Source organism: Lagenorhynchus albirostris, chromosome 10, assembly GCF_949774975.1.
Source record: "Lagenorhynchus albirostris chromosome 10, mLagAlb1.1, whole genome shotgun sequence".
NCBI lineage: Eukaryota > Metazoa > Chordata > Mammalia > Artiodactyla > Delphinidae > Lagenorhynchus > Lagenorhynchus albirostris.
The window spans coordinates 84425011-84438616 of record NC_083104.1 but is presented as its reverse complement, the minus strand read 5'-3'; the positions used below and the strand labels follow the sequence as shown (position 1 = coordinate 84438616).

The 13606-nt window shown below is 41.8% G+C and overlaps 2 protein-coding genes across 8 annotated transcripts in view; one reads left to right on the top strand and one right to left on the bottom strand.

Moving 5' to 3' along the window:
* CARMIL1 (capping protein regulator and myosin 1 linker 1) overlaps positions 1–13606 on the top strand; it is a 318449-nt gene that overhangs the window by 73367 nt on the left and 231476 nt on the right. The window lies entirely within an intron of this gene.
* Positions 1–13606, bottom strand: part of LOC132527646 (cytidine monophosphate-N-acetylneuraminic acid hydroxylase) — a 257079-nt gene that overhangs the window by 223983 nt on the left and 19490 nt on the right. For all 7 annotated transcript variants that reach the window (XR_009543036.1, XM_060163555.1, XM_060163556.1 and 4 more), the window contains exon 2: positions 10577–10711. The gene's annotated coding sequence lies outside the window, so the exon portion shown is untranslated. The remainder of the gene's footprint in view (positions 1–10576; positions 10712–13606) is intronic.

Below are 13606 nucleotides of genomic sequence, written 5' to 3'. Positions count from 1 at the left end.
TGGGATTTCTCTAGTTGCAGTGAGCGGGGGCTACCCTTGGTTACGGTGCGTGGGCTTCTCATTGCGGTGGCTTCTCTCGTTGTGGAGCACGGGCTCTAGGTGCACGGGCTTCAGTAGTTGTGGCACATGGGTTCAATAGTTGTGGCTCGCAGGCTCTAGAGCACAGGCTCAGTAGTTGTGACACATGGGCTTAGTTGCTCCACGGCATGTGGGATCTTCCCGGACCAGGGCTCGAACCCATGTCCCCTGCATTGGCAGGCGGGTTCTTAACCATTGCACCACCAGGGAAGCCCGCACTTAATTATTTTAAAAAGTGTACAGCATTTAAAATTCTATTAATAGAATACTGGATTAGGGATAGAGTACCTAGGCTTTCCCTCCTTCCATCAGTGTTAAAAGGAATTTAGGAAAATCACTATTTCCTGTGTTCATGAATGGGGGAGGGAAAGAAACAGACCACTTTTCTCCCTTTGAAATCGGAAAAGAACATCTTGCTGCAAGGAGAGTATAAAAGATACCTGAGCTCCTTGTAAGAAACCTTTCATGGACTATTAGGGCGTTTCAGTTAGTCGGCAGGCAGATTTAGAAATTTTCTGTTGACTTTCTTATCTCCAATTTGTTGAGTTTGTGGGGGCCGGAGTTCTGGAAGCTCATTGGGATCTCTGCTAAACCATAGATACTTTGTTGTTGTTGTCATGTCAATTTCAGCTCAATTACAAGAAAACATTTTTTTAACCAAAATACTTAATATTTTCGCCATAGTATTTTCTGGGCCAAGAAGAGGAGAAGGCTGAGACAGTCAAGGCAAAAGCTGCTCAAATTATTGTAACCAAGGGGAGAGATGCGGTCCTGTGATGCTGCAGGGGAGGACCACAGAGAAGGCAGAGTGGAGGGCCAGATTGACATCTGTCAGTTGATATCTTAGTTCATTTGAACTGGAACGATTAGACCTGGCCTTATTCATACTGAGAAATGGATGTGTGTGATAGCCGTATTCCTGTGATGTGGGGATTATTCACTGTGATGGAATGTCTAAACCATTGCTCAGTTCTCCACAGCAGCCTTGAAAACCAGGAATGCTTGCGAAGCTAGGTTCTGCCGGTTAAATTGATGTTCTATCTGAAACCCATTTTGTTTTCAGACATGTTGGAAATGTTCCTAAAATGCATGAGTGTGCCTTGGAGGGGAATGCTCAGTGAATTCACTTTATTATCCTTTGGTGATACATTTTTCTGGTACATCAGGGGTTCATGATAAATTCTTCTTTTCCAAATCTTTACATAGAAGATGTGTATAATTTAGTTAATTTCCAAGTGCATATTCCTCAAGTGCTTTGTGTATTTTTTTTTTTTTTTTTTTGGCGGTACATGGGCCTCTCACTGTTGTGGCCTCTCCCGTTGCGGAGCACAGGCTCCGGACGTGCAGGCTCAGCGGCCATGGCTCACGGGCCCAGCCGCTCCGCAGCATGTGGGATCTTCCTGGACCGGGGCACAAACCGGTGTCCCCTGCATCGGCAGGCGGACTCTCAACCACTGCGCCACCAGGGAAGCCCGCTTTGTGTATTTTTTAAAGAGCCTGAATGTTTGTTTCTTATTCATTCTTCTGATGAATTTCATTCTTTTAAAATTATTCTGATTAATTCCTTTTAATTTTCCAGTTGGTTTATGGTTCTTCAAGTTGAGTATGGGTTATTTCTATAAATGGAAATGTGTCATTGTAAACCAGTGTCTCTGGCCTTGAGGTACCTGTGAATTAAATGGAGCTTGTTTTTGATACTGTCTGCCTCCCTTTTCTCTTTCTTCTTCTGCCCCTCCCTAGGATTCAGGGCCTTCACCTTTCTCTTGCCCTCATCCAAGCCTGATCTCAGAAAACTCTCTGACATTCGAAATTCATTTAAGCTAAAGTCACCTTCGTGAAATGACAAATTTAACTCGTTCCCTCTCCCAGGAATAATCGCAGTTACAGCTTTTTTCCTTATTTTTGGTATGCAAGGCCCTATATCTTGCTGATCGAATTTCAGGACCTAGAGTTTTGAGTACAGATGTTTTTAGTCTTGAGCTTATTCCTAAATCATACCATGTGGTAAAGTGCTGTTTTAGTTGTGAGTAGCTGCCACTCAGGAGGAGACAAGTTTCTGAGAAATGTTCAGAAACTTCTAGAAAGGAGCACTTTTGTTTTCTCAACTGAGACTTAAAAAACAAACAACAACAACGTCAGGAAATCCTGCTTCTCCTATGCCTAAAGTTGTCATCCTGGAAATTGTACCTGCATTGTATCTAATTCAGCAAACGTTTATTGATGACCAATTGCATGCAGTTAAAACTACTGTGCTAGCTATAGAAAAACCATCCATTTCTCTTCTAAAGTACATAGAGGGTGAAGAAATTTGGTAGTGAGTAGCTGACCGATGTAGAATGATTTTTAAATTTCTAGACCTTGGGAGTATTTCTCAGGATGCCGGTAGGTATAATAAAATGGTTTTGTGAACAAGTAAATTTGGAAAAAGCTGAGTTAAATGAAGGGGATTCCTGCCCCTCGCCCCCACTAGAGCTCTCAGAGGGGGAAAATGTATGCAGTATTTCCCAAATTTACTTGACCGTGATTTTAAAATTTTGCATTATCATTATTGAATTATTAGTCCCTGAGGGGGACTGGTGTTCCTTGGTTGGAGAATAGTTTGGAACATGTTGCTCTGGACCATGAAAGTACTTTTTCTCTCTCTTTTTAGAGAGCTCTTTTTTATTAGTGTGTATGTGTTTATTACTCCCAGACAGAAAAAAGGTTCTTTAAATAGTGTGGTAAGTGGATTCCTGTCAGTAAGTTTCTCCATTGGTTATATAAAGAGTATGTGTATTTCGCTTGGATATTGGTGAGGTTTTGGAGGGCTGGGGTCCGAAGATGGTGGTGGTGATAACCTCTGTGGCATGAACCCCCACATGGTGTGCTCACTCAGGGATGGCGCTCAGCATTTCTTCTGGAATCTGAAGCCGGAAGTAGGAACTTGCAGTTCTGGTTTGTAGGTGACAGATAACTTGCCCAATATGCCACTTAGAGAGTGTTCATGACATGCCAGCCACTGTTTTTTTTAAGGTGATGAGTTTTTTTTTTTTTTTTTTTTTTTAAAGAAGACAGAATTTATTAGAGGGAAGGTTCGCTGCCAGAACAGCGGGCCGACCTCCTAGTAGTCTGGGAGAGCCGAGCCCGAGATTTTTTTTTTAAACACTTATTTGAGATAATTATAGATTCGTATGTAGTTGTAAGAAAGGATAGAGACCCTGTATCCTTGCATCCATTTCCTCAAGTGGTAACATATTGCATAACCGTGTTACAGCTTCACAATCCAGAAATTAACATTGATACAATCATCAATCTTATTTAGATTTCCAAGGGTTTACATGCACGTGTGTGTGTGTGTGTGTGTGTAGTTCTATGCAGTTTTATCACGTGTGACAATTCACGTGACCGCCATAGTCAAGATACCGAGCAGCTCCATTCCAAGGATCCCTCGTGGTCCCCTTCTATAATCATAGCCAACTTTCTCTCTATCCCCTGCCCTCAGCCCCGGCAACCACTCAGTCTGTTCTCCTCCTCTGTAATTTTGTCATTTCACGCATGCTCTATAAATAGAATCACACAATAATAACCTTTGGCGATTGGCCTTTCTCCACGCTGTCCCCTTTTCATGCACCGCTTCCAATCTTTGCAACCATCTAGCACTGTACGGATTATGAATCCTCTCCCCCAGATGAGGAAGTGAAGCCTCGAAAAGGTGAAGTGGCACAGCCACGGCCACACAGCTAGTGGAGCACAGAGGGGGCCCAGGTGTGCCTGACTCTTAGTCCTGGGGCCTCTCACTCTGCCCTTGACCTTACTCTGGACTCGGGATTCACAGTCTGTCCTTTTACGTACTCAGTTCTCCTTTTCCTTTCCCTGTATTCAAAATTAGACTTCTTGGCTTTTTTTCTTTTTTAAAAAATTGTAACTTTTAAGAAAGCAAATTGGATCACATTATTATTTTGGAAGTGCAGAGATGGGTACTTTTTTCCCTCCAGCTCTGCTTTGAGCTTATTACCATTTTTGGAGATTTTTTTGCTGACCTCTCACTACCTTGACACCGGAGCACAAAGGAGGAGGATGTTGTGGTGTTAGGGGATAAAGGTAGAGATTCCTGCACGCCTTTCCTTGAATCCAAATATAGGCATCTTTGACTTACAGCATATCTGAGTGCTGTACTAGCTTTGGTTGCTGTGGTACTAAACATACTCCCAGGGCCCTTGGGACTTAAGTCACTGCAAACAAGAAGCTGTCAGTGCATGCAGGGATGGGGGAAAGCAAAACACATACATTTCTATGAATCAGTCATGTCAAAGGCTATATATATTTAAGAGAAAACTCCAGAACTGTAAACAGTGAAGCCTTTTGAAAGCTGTATGTGGGATACAGTCTTTAACAAGATTATGGAATAGTTAGCCAATTCTAGATTTTTGTTGATCACTGAACCCAGCAGGCATGCTGCTCTTTCAGGGCCTTTGAACTAGCTGCTCCCTCTGCCTGGAAAGTTATTTTCCAGGACTCCACCCGGCTTGGCTCCTTCCCTAAACCTTCTTCAAGTCTCTGAACAATGTTACCTTTTCCCTGTAGTCTTCCCTGATATTTAAAGTTATAACGCCCCCACCCCATTCTCCTTACTTGCTTTATTTTTCTCCGTCACACTTTGATCACCATCTAACATGCCCTATGTCTTATTTATGTGACTGTATTGTTTTCCCCCGGTAGAACATGAGCCTCCAAAAGGCAGGAGTTTTTGCCTATTTCATCCCTTGCTGTGTCCCCAGCATCTTAGAATAGTGCGTGGCAAATAGTAGATAATGGATATTATTCAAATAAATGTTTTCAAGAGTAAAGATTTGTTTGAACTAAGTTGTAGGACACAATAGAATAATCATGTCTGCACAGGTCAGCTCCTGGTAAAGATGCTCATTTAAAAATGTTGAGTCTATTCAACATTGTTTTGGAAGTTTTAGCCACAGCAATCAGAGAAGAAAAGGAAATAAAAGGAATCCAAATCGGAAAAGAAGAAGTAAAGCTGTCACTGTTTGCAGATGACATGATCCTATACATAGAGAACCCTAAAGATGCTACCAGAAATCTACTAGAGCTAATCAATGAATTTGGTAAAGTGGCAGGATACAAAATTAATGCACAGAAATCTCTGGCATTCTTATATACTAATGATGAAAAATCTGAAAGTGAAATCAAGAAAACACTCCCATTTACCATTGCAACAAAAAGAATAAAATATCTAGGAATAAACCTACCTAAGGAGACAAAAGATCTGTATGCAGAAAATTATAAGACACTGATGAAAGAAATTAAAGACGATACAAATAGATGGAGAGATATACCATGTTCTTGGATTGGAAGAATCAACATTGTGAAAATGACTCTACTACCGAAAGCAATCTATAGATTCAATGCAATCCCTATCAAACTACCACTGGCATTTTTCACAGAACTAGAACAAAAAATTTTGCAATTTGTATGGAAACACAAAAGACCCCGAATAGCCACAGCAATTTTGAGAACGAAAGAAGGAACTGGAGGAATCAGGCTCCCTGACTTCAGACTATACTACAAAGCTACAGTTATCAAGACGGTATGGTACTGGCACAAAAACAGAAAGATAGATCAATGGAACAGGATAGAAAGCCCAGAGATAAACCCACGCACCTATGGTCACCTTATCTTTGACAAAGGAGGCAGAAATGTACAGTGGAGAAAGGACAGCCTATTCAATAAGTGGTGCTGGGAAAACTGGACAGCTACATGTAAAGGTATGAAATTAGATCACTCCCTAACACCATACACAAAAATAAGCTCAAAATGGATTAAAGACCTAAATGTAAGGCCAGACAACTATCAAACTCTTAGAGGAAAACATAGGCAGAACACTCTATGACATAAATCACAGCAAGGTCCTTTTTGACCCACCTCCTAGAGAAATGGAAATAAAAACAAGAGTAAACAAATGGGACCTAATGAAACTTCAAAGCTTTTGCGCAGCAAAGGAAACCATAAAGAAGACCAAAAGACAACCCTCAGAATGGGAGAAAATATTTGCAAATGAAGCAACTGACAAAGGATTGATCTCCAAAATTTATAAGCAGCTCATGCAGCTTAATAACAAAAAAACAAACAACCCAATCCAAAAATGGGCAGAAGACCTAAATAGACATTTCTCCAAAGAAGATATACAGAGTGCCAACAAACACATGAAAGAATGCTCAACATCACTAATCATGAGAGAAATGCAAATCAAAACTACAATGAGGTATCATCTCACACCAGTCAGAATGGCCATCATCAAAAAATCTAGAAACAATAAATGCTGGAGAGGGTGTGGAGAAAAGGGAACCCTCTTACACTGTTGGTGGGAATGTAAATTGATACAGCCACTGTGGAGAACAGTATGGAGGTTCCTTAAAAAGCTACAAATAGAACTGCCATATGACCCAGCAATCCCACTACTGGGCATATACCCTGAGAAAACCATAATTCAAAAAGAGTCATGTACCAAAATGTTCATTGCAGCTCTATTTACAATAGCCCGGAGATGGAAACAACCTAAGTGTCCATCATCGGATGAATGGATAAAGAAGATGTGGCACATATATACAATGGAATATTACTCAGCCATAAAAAGAGACGAAATTGAGCTATTTGTAATGAGGTGGATAGACCTAGAGTCTGTCATACAGAGTGAAGTAAGTCAGAAAGAGAGAGACAAATACCGTATGCTAACACATACATATGGAATTTAAAACAAAAAATGTCATGAAAAACCTAGGGGTGAAACAGGAATCAAGACACAGACTTACTAGAGAATGGACTTGAGGTTATGGGGAGGGGGAAGGGTAAACGGTGACAAAGCGATAAAGAGGCATGGACATATATACACTACCAAACGTAAGGTAAATAGCTAGTGGGAAGCAGCCGCATAGCACAGGGAGATCAGCTCGGTGCTTTGTGACCGCCTGGAGGGGTGGGATAGGGAGGGTGGGAGGGAGGGAGACGCAAGCGGGAAGAGATATGGGAATATATGTATGTATATAACTGATTCATTTTGTTGTGAAGCTGAAGCTAACATACCATTGCAAAGCAATTATACTCCAATAAAGATGTTAAAAAAAAATGTTGAGTCAATTTACTACAAGCGTATACTTTTCTTGCCTATGCAGAAAATGTTCCTAGCAGTGACTTTTCTGTTGGAAAATGATCGACTTTGGGGGAACTCTTTCAGATGTAAAGGAAATTAACCAGGCGATCTAGATAATTGAACCTTGCAAACTGTCCTAGAAATGTTTACCCTTCTGCCAGATTGAAGCATGACTTCAGTGTTTGCATAACCACCTGTGTAATTACTCACATCAACATTCCAGCATGTATTTGGTGAGCTACACTCTGCAATTTTGCAATGAAAGTATTCGCACATGTTGGCTGCTACTGTGTAAATTGGTCTCCCTCATACGTTCTGTTAGCTTGTGTCACTGTTTTGATCTGGGGGGTGTGGCCCGGTGCTATAGAGCATTTACTTTCTGGGTGAAAGGAGAATCCATGATGGAAGTAAATTATTGGTTTAAATTTTTCTTTGGGGGCTGTTTTTGTTAGTGCAAAGAATGGAAAAAGATGCAAGTATTGCTCTCGGGATACTTTATGTAATATATGCTCTGGTTGAAAAAATACAGTGTTGTCTGTACAACAGCATTGTAGGGTAGGGTGGAAGTGGAAGCGTCCGGGCTGGATGAAGGTCTGGTTTCCCTGGGACTGCTTGAGTGGTTTGGGAGCGAGGTTTGGAGGGTACCAGCAGCTGAGGAGCAGGAAGGGGGTGTGTTGTAGCTGGAAAAGGCCTCCTAAGGGAGAGCTAGCACCCCCTCTCCCACCGGTGCCTGCGGGACTTCCAGCTCTCTGTGGTGTGGCTGTGTGGGTGCTTCCTGTTCCTTGGCCCTATATGAGTTAAGAAGGCCTGGAGAAAACAGAAACACTAATTCGAGAAGACACATGCACCCCAACGTTCATAGCAGCATTACTGACAGTTGCCAAGATATGGAAGCAACTTAAGTGCCCATCAACAGATGAATGGATAAAGAAGATGTAGTATATATACCCAATGGAACATTACTCAGCCATAAAAAAGACTGAAATAATGCCATTTGCAGCAACATGGATGGACCTAGAGATTATCATACTAAGTGAAGTAAGTCAGATAGAGAAAGACACATACCGTATGTTTTCACTTATATGTGAAATCTAAAAAACAAAACAGAAACAGACTCGCCGGTACAAAACTAGTGGTTGCCAGAGGGGAGAAGTGTGGGGAGAGGGGCAAGATAGGGGAAGGGGATTAAGAGGTCTAAAATAAATAAGTTACAGGGATGTAATGTACAGCACAGGGAGCATAGTCAATATTTTATAATAACTTTGTATGAAATATAATCTATAAAAATATTGAATTACTATGTTGCGCACCTGAAACTAATATAATACTGTGAGTCAACTATACTTTAATTAAAGAAGAAAAGTGCCAGGAGGAGACAGCTTGGAGAGGGAAGAGTTAAGGGAGAATGTTAAGACAGCAAGAAAGTAATTCATTGTTTTGAGACAGGCCCCACGTGTGAACACTTGGCTCCCAAACAGCTCACACTTCCCTTCATTATCCACAGACACCCCCAAACCACCTTTCATGTACTGGATTCTGACTTTTCCATGTCAGCTGAACGTTAAAGAAAATTCTGTGTACAGCTGTGAGGGAAGTGCAGCGAGTTCAGTCATTCAGTATGCTGAAAGCAAAGAATCCTGACGTTCATTCGAGCTGACTGGAACACCTTCTCTTTGTTAGTAAAGTTACTACTAAATTTAAATAACTAATAGAGGTCAGACACCCCTTAATTAATTTCTGAGCCTAGTCAGCTAGCTGTCCTTTTCCCAAGGGAAATAAGCTCAGTTGCGTTAACTTAAATCCCACTTTTCCCATTTCTTGAAATCATTTCCATTACCCTGCCCTAGAAGAAGTAGGCGGCTGCAGAAAGAAGGTTGAGACAGAACTATAAAGCCATTTGCATTAAATGAGCTTACTACATCGCTCTTTGAGCTCCTTGAGCAGACAGGTAACACCTCCTCATAAGCACCAGATACATACAGATCAAGGTTTTTCCAATGAAACTGAAGGTGGGCAGTCAGTTTGGGGAGACAAAGCAGACATGAGAATCTCACAGAACACCCAGTGCAAAATGACCTGGCATAACCAACAGCACAAGAACTATCTGATAATCTGTGAATCTTCCCACTGAAGTGTGTGTGAATTGGGCCGTCTTTACTCTTAAGCCCTCTCTCTGCCCGCCCTTCAGAAATGGCGCAGATGTCTAGATGTGGAATTCATGAGACTTCTGCATGTCTGCAACCTTACCTCACATGTATGTCATTGTCCCTTGTCCCAGGCTCATGTTTCTCCATCCAAATTTTGAATCAGCCAAAATGCTTGTATGGACCAATATGTCCTTTAGAACGGTACAGTTATTGATTTACAGTAAGGAATTATAAGGAAGCGTTCTTTTAGGAGGGTTTTGGTTTTTTGCCATTTTAGCAAGAAAAATTTCATATGGTCCTATTTGCCAGTCATTTTGGCTGAGTTTTAAAAACCTTTACATGATTGGATTACACATTCTTTCTATCTTTGCTCTAATGGGTGAGTTCAAGTTAGTCAAGTTTATCTGAATTTTTAGGAGGCTCTTCTTAGGCTCAAATGACTAAGTCTGGTGTCCATACGGGGCCTTTGTTAAAGGCTGGTTTTAAATACTGGGTGGATCTGTCTTGGACCCTGTTCTAGGGAACTCTTCTTGTAAGTCCCAGATGGGAGAGCTCACTATAAGCTGACTTTACGCGTAAGTCTGGCCCTGGGCGTAGATGCCATTAGAGCAACGCTTAGTGTCTTGGGTTTTAGTTTTATTCTTAATCCGTGGATCCTACTTGCAGTCTACCTAACAGTTGAGTGTAATGCTGTATTTTGATTTTTTTTCCCAAGTTATTTCAGAAATTACCACAGCTGCTTCTCAGATACTCAGATGCTTAAGACTCCTGTTTCCGTGCTGCTCAGCTGCTGCGGTTTTATTAACACCACAGCTGTCTGGGTGTAGCTTCTACCCTCACCCCATCCCATCTGCCACCTCTCACTACTTCCTCACTTGCTACGCTTCAAGGTGGCAAACTCCCAAATAAGCTTCTGACTTCTCACCCTTATGGGCCTTAGGTTCATAGTAGCTTCTTTCACTGGGAGCACTTCCTTCAGGTGGGACTGTACCCTGGGGTACTGCTGCCTCTCCAGGGCCTGCTTTGTACGGTAAGTGTTGATTCTTCCCCTTCCTTGACTTGGAAACTTTTGCAAGGAAACTGAAAGATGCTTTCAGATTAAGCAGCTGTGGCTCCCCCCGCCCCATCCCCTTGTTTTTAAAGCTCAAAATCTTATTGGAAAATAGGAGGGTTGCAGTCAAGGTTTCATCCATCTCTGAAGGATGTCGCTTACCTTGGATACCCTTCTTCCTAAAGGTGTTTCCAGTCTTGGCCTGTTTCCATATGGGTAGCGTCCACAGGGGGCTGGTTTTCCTTGCCACCTCTTTTAAAGCTTATCAGACTTTCTCTCCAGTGCTCACCCAGCAAGCTGTATAGTAAGCAGAAAATCAAGCCCGTTAAACTAAGAATCCAACGCTGAGTTTCTCTGTCCCCGCCAACCTCAGTAGAAAACAGTGACAAAGTATGTATGCAATATAATTACATGATGCATATAATTAAACACTTGAAACCAGCATGATAAGGGACCTTCTTAATGCTTTTCTAAGTATGGAATTTTCATTTCAGAATGGGGAGCTGGATGCCTGCGTTTTATTTAATCCCTCATCTCACTGGGAGTAGGAGGGAACAGGTAAAGGAGAGGAGAGTCTTCATTTTGACCACAGCTCCAAGGTTCCGTAAGAGTCATTTTGCTACCCGTAGAGTAGACTGGAACAGACCTACTCTCCTGTAACTGTGTTTATTTTTGAGGGTGTGTAGTCTGATGAGCTCAGTGGTCAAAGATAAAGCCACGCATCGCCTGGCTGTTCAAAAGAAGCGTGGAAAGTAATTGTAAACTGTTTGTGTGATATGCTTGCTCATAAGAGTGAAAAATAGGGATATTCGGTATTTTGTACCATCCCAATGGAGTCTTATAGTCACTCTGTGTGGGATGGTAGAGCACTGGGAGATGTGTCTGCCTCAAAGCTCTCCCACTCTGGGGGCTGTTCTAAGTAAGAAGTGGAACGACCAAAGGGTAGCTAGGGGTTGAACTAGAGTTTTGGTCTACGAAGCAAGTTTCATTGAGTACCTTCTGGGTGAGAGTTAGAGTATCATTTAAGGACATTGGCCTTGGAATCACAGACCCCAGTCAGAATCCTGGCTTAGCCACTTTCTAGCTGTGTGGCCTCCGGCAAATTTACGGTTTTTGTCTTAGCTTCCTCACCTGTAAAACTGGAAAATGGTGGTAATGCCTACTCATAGGATTATTCTGAGAACTAAACAAGATGACGCACACAGAGCATTCAGCACGGGGCCTGACTCACTGAGGGCTGTTGTTAGTGTCACTGCTGACTTACGTATGGGAAAAATACATAATGCGAGCCTGGTGAGGGCATGAGACACGTGTATACTTTTAGGAAAGAGAGAGGGACTACCAGCCTGCTGTGATGTGGATGGGAGAGACTTTAGGGAGGGGCTGGGATTGGGGCCGCCGTGTTGTGCAACTCCAGGAGCAACCTTCACACTATCGTCTTTGTGAATGGGTCCCTCTGACTGCTACAGGTGCACTGGTTGGGATTTTGAATGGGACCATGAAGGATAATAGGTGGCATTTGGATGGATGGAAGAGGGGTGAGGGTATACTTGGTAGGAATAAACAAGGTTCTTTCAGAGGAAGGTGAGGCCTCCCAGCTGGCAGGAGAGCTGTTTGCACTGAGGATGAGTAGGCAGGCTTTGAGGCTCCAGGTGGTTCCGGGAATTTGCTGCTTTCCAGTTACAGAAAGCTGGGTGGAGTGAACCTTCTGGTGTAATGGATACAGGTCAGGGGGAAATGCGTGTGTTCTCTTCCCACTGTCTTCACTGAGAATTCCTTGTGTATGGCTAGGGTTGCATATTCCCCCAAAGGCACTTTGCTGTGATAGCCTTTTAGTCTGGATAAGCCGACGTATCCAAACAAAACACTCCCTTATTTTCTCTACAATTAAAAAATGTTTTCTTTACCATTACTCAGACCTCTTTCTCTTAAATACCACATTTGCTCCATCTGTGAAGAGATGAAGGTGTTGTGTGCCTTGTCCCCTGCTTCAGTTGGTACAGTCTTAAATTTCTTCTTAACTTCTCTATGCAGTTTTTCCTTTCCTCTTCTTACCTCTATGAAGTTTATTCTGCTCTCTATGGGCTCTCAAAGGCTTTAAGAAAACCATGGCATAAGTTAGGTGGCAAGAAAAAAATTTCCTTATCATTAGACTTCTGTTTTCTTTTTTTCTTTTTTTTTTTTCCGACGCATGTCTTTGGTAGATTTCAATTTTGAGGATATAATAAAACCATAGCGGCCAGAAGTAAATAGTATATTCAATTAACTTGTAAATAACTTTAGCTCAGTAAACCTTCCAGCTATTTTAAACGACACAGTTTTATTGGATATTAAGTATTACATGATGCCGTAAAGCAGGGTCAGCAAACTTCCTATAGAGGGCCAGATAGCAAATATTTTAGGCTTGCAGGTCAGTTCTCTGTGGCAAGTCCTCAGCTCTGCCTTTGTAGTATGAAAGCAGCTATGGACAACAGATAAATAGTTGCATATAGCTTTTTGCAATAAAACTTTATTTATAAAAATAGATAGCAGACTGCTTCAGAGAGTCAAATTTGGTCCACTAACCCTGCCCTAAAGGAAAGAGATTTTGTTGGATTGGAAAGGTAAGTGGCAAATTAAAAGTAGGCAAATCACAACATTTTCAGAAAATTAATTCCACCAAAAGCTTGGAAAAAATTTTCTCCTATTGTTTGGATTAAACTTCATGTTCAATAATGAGTTTGTGAATAAACCCCAAACATCTTTATCTATAGTTTTTTTTTAAAATCTAGGATCTAAGGTTCAAAACAAGCCTCTCTTTATTAAGCAACCATTTATTGGTTTCTTTGTACCAGACACTGTGTAGGTCATTGGAAGTTCACAAATAATTTAGGCACAGACCTTTCCTCTAGGGAGCCACAGTCTAGACAGTGCATCGTTGTTGCCAAATGAGGGCCCATGCCTTGGACCACATCAAATTTACGGCTCAGTGTACCAAGGAACCTGCATCGAAAAAGAGACTTTTTTGGGGGGGGGACACTCATCTTTTCTTTCTCTGTTGTATATCCACTTGGGACTTCTGTATTTTTGTTTCTCTTTATTTGCGTGTTGTTAGAAAAGTCTGCTCAAAGAATTTACAAGTGGTGAAAATATGTATTTTAGTACTTGGTTGCCAACACTCTCAGTCTTGATAATTCAAGAGGTTGTGTGTTT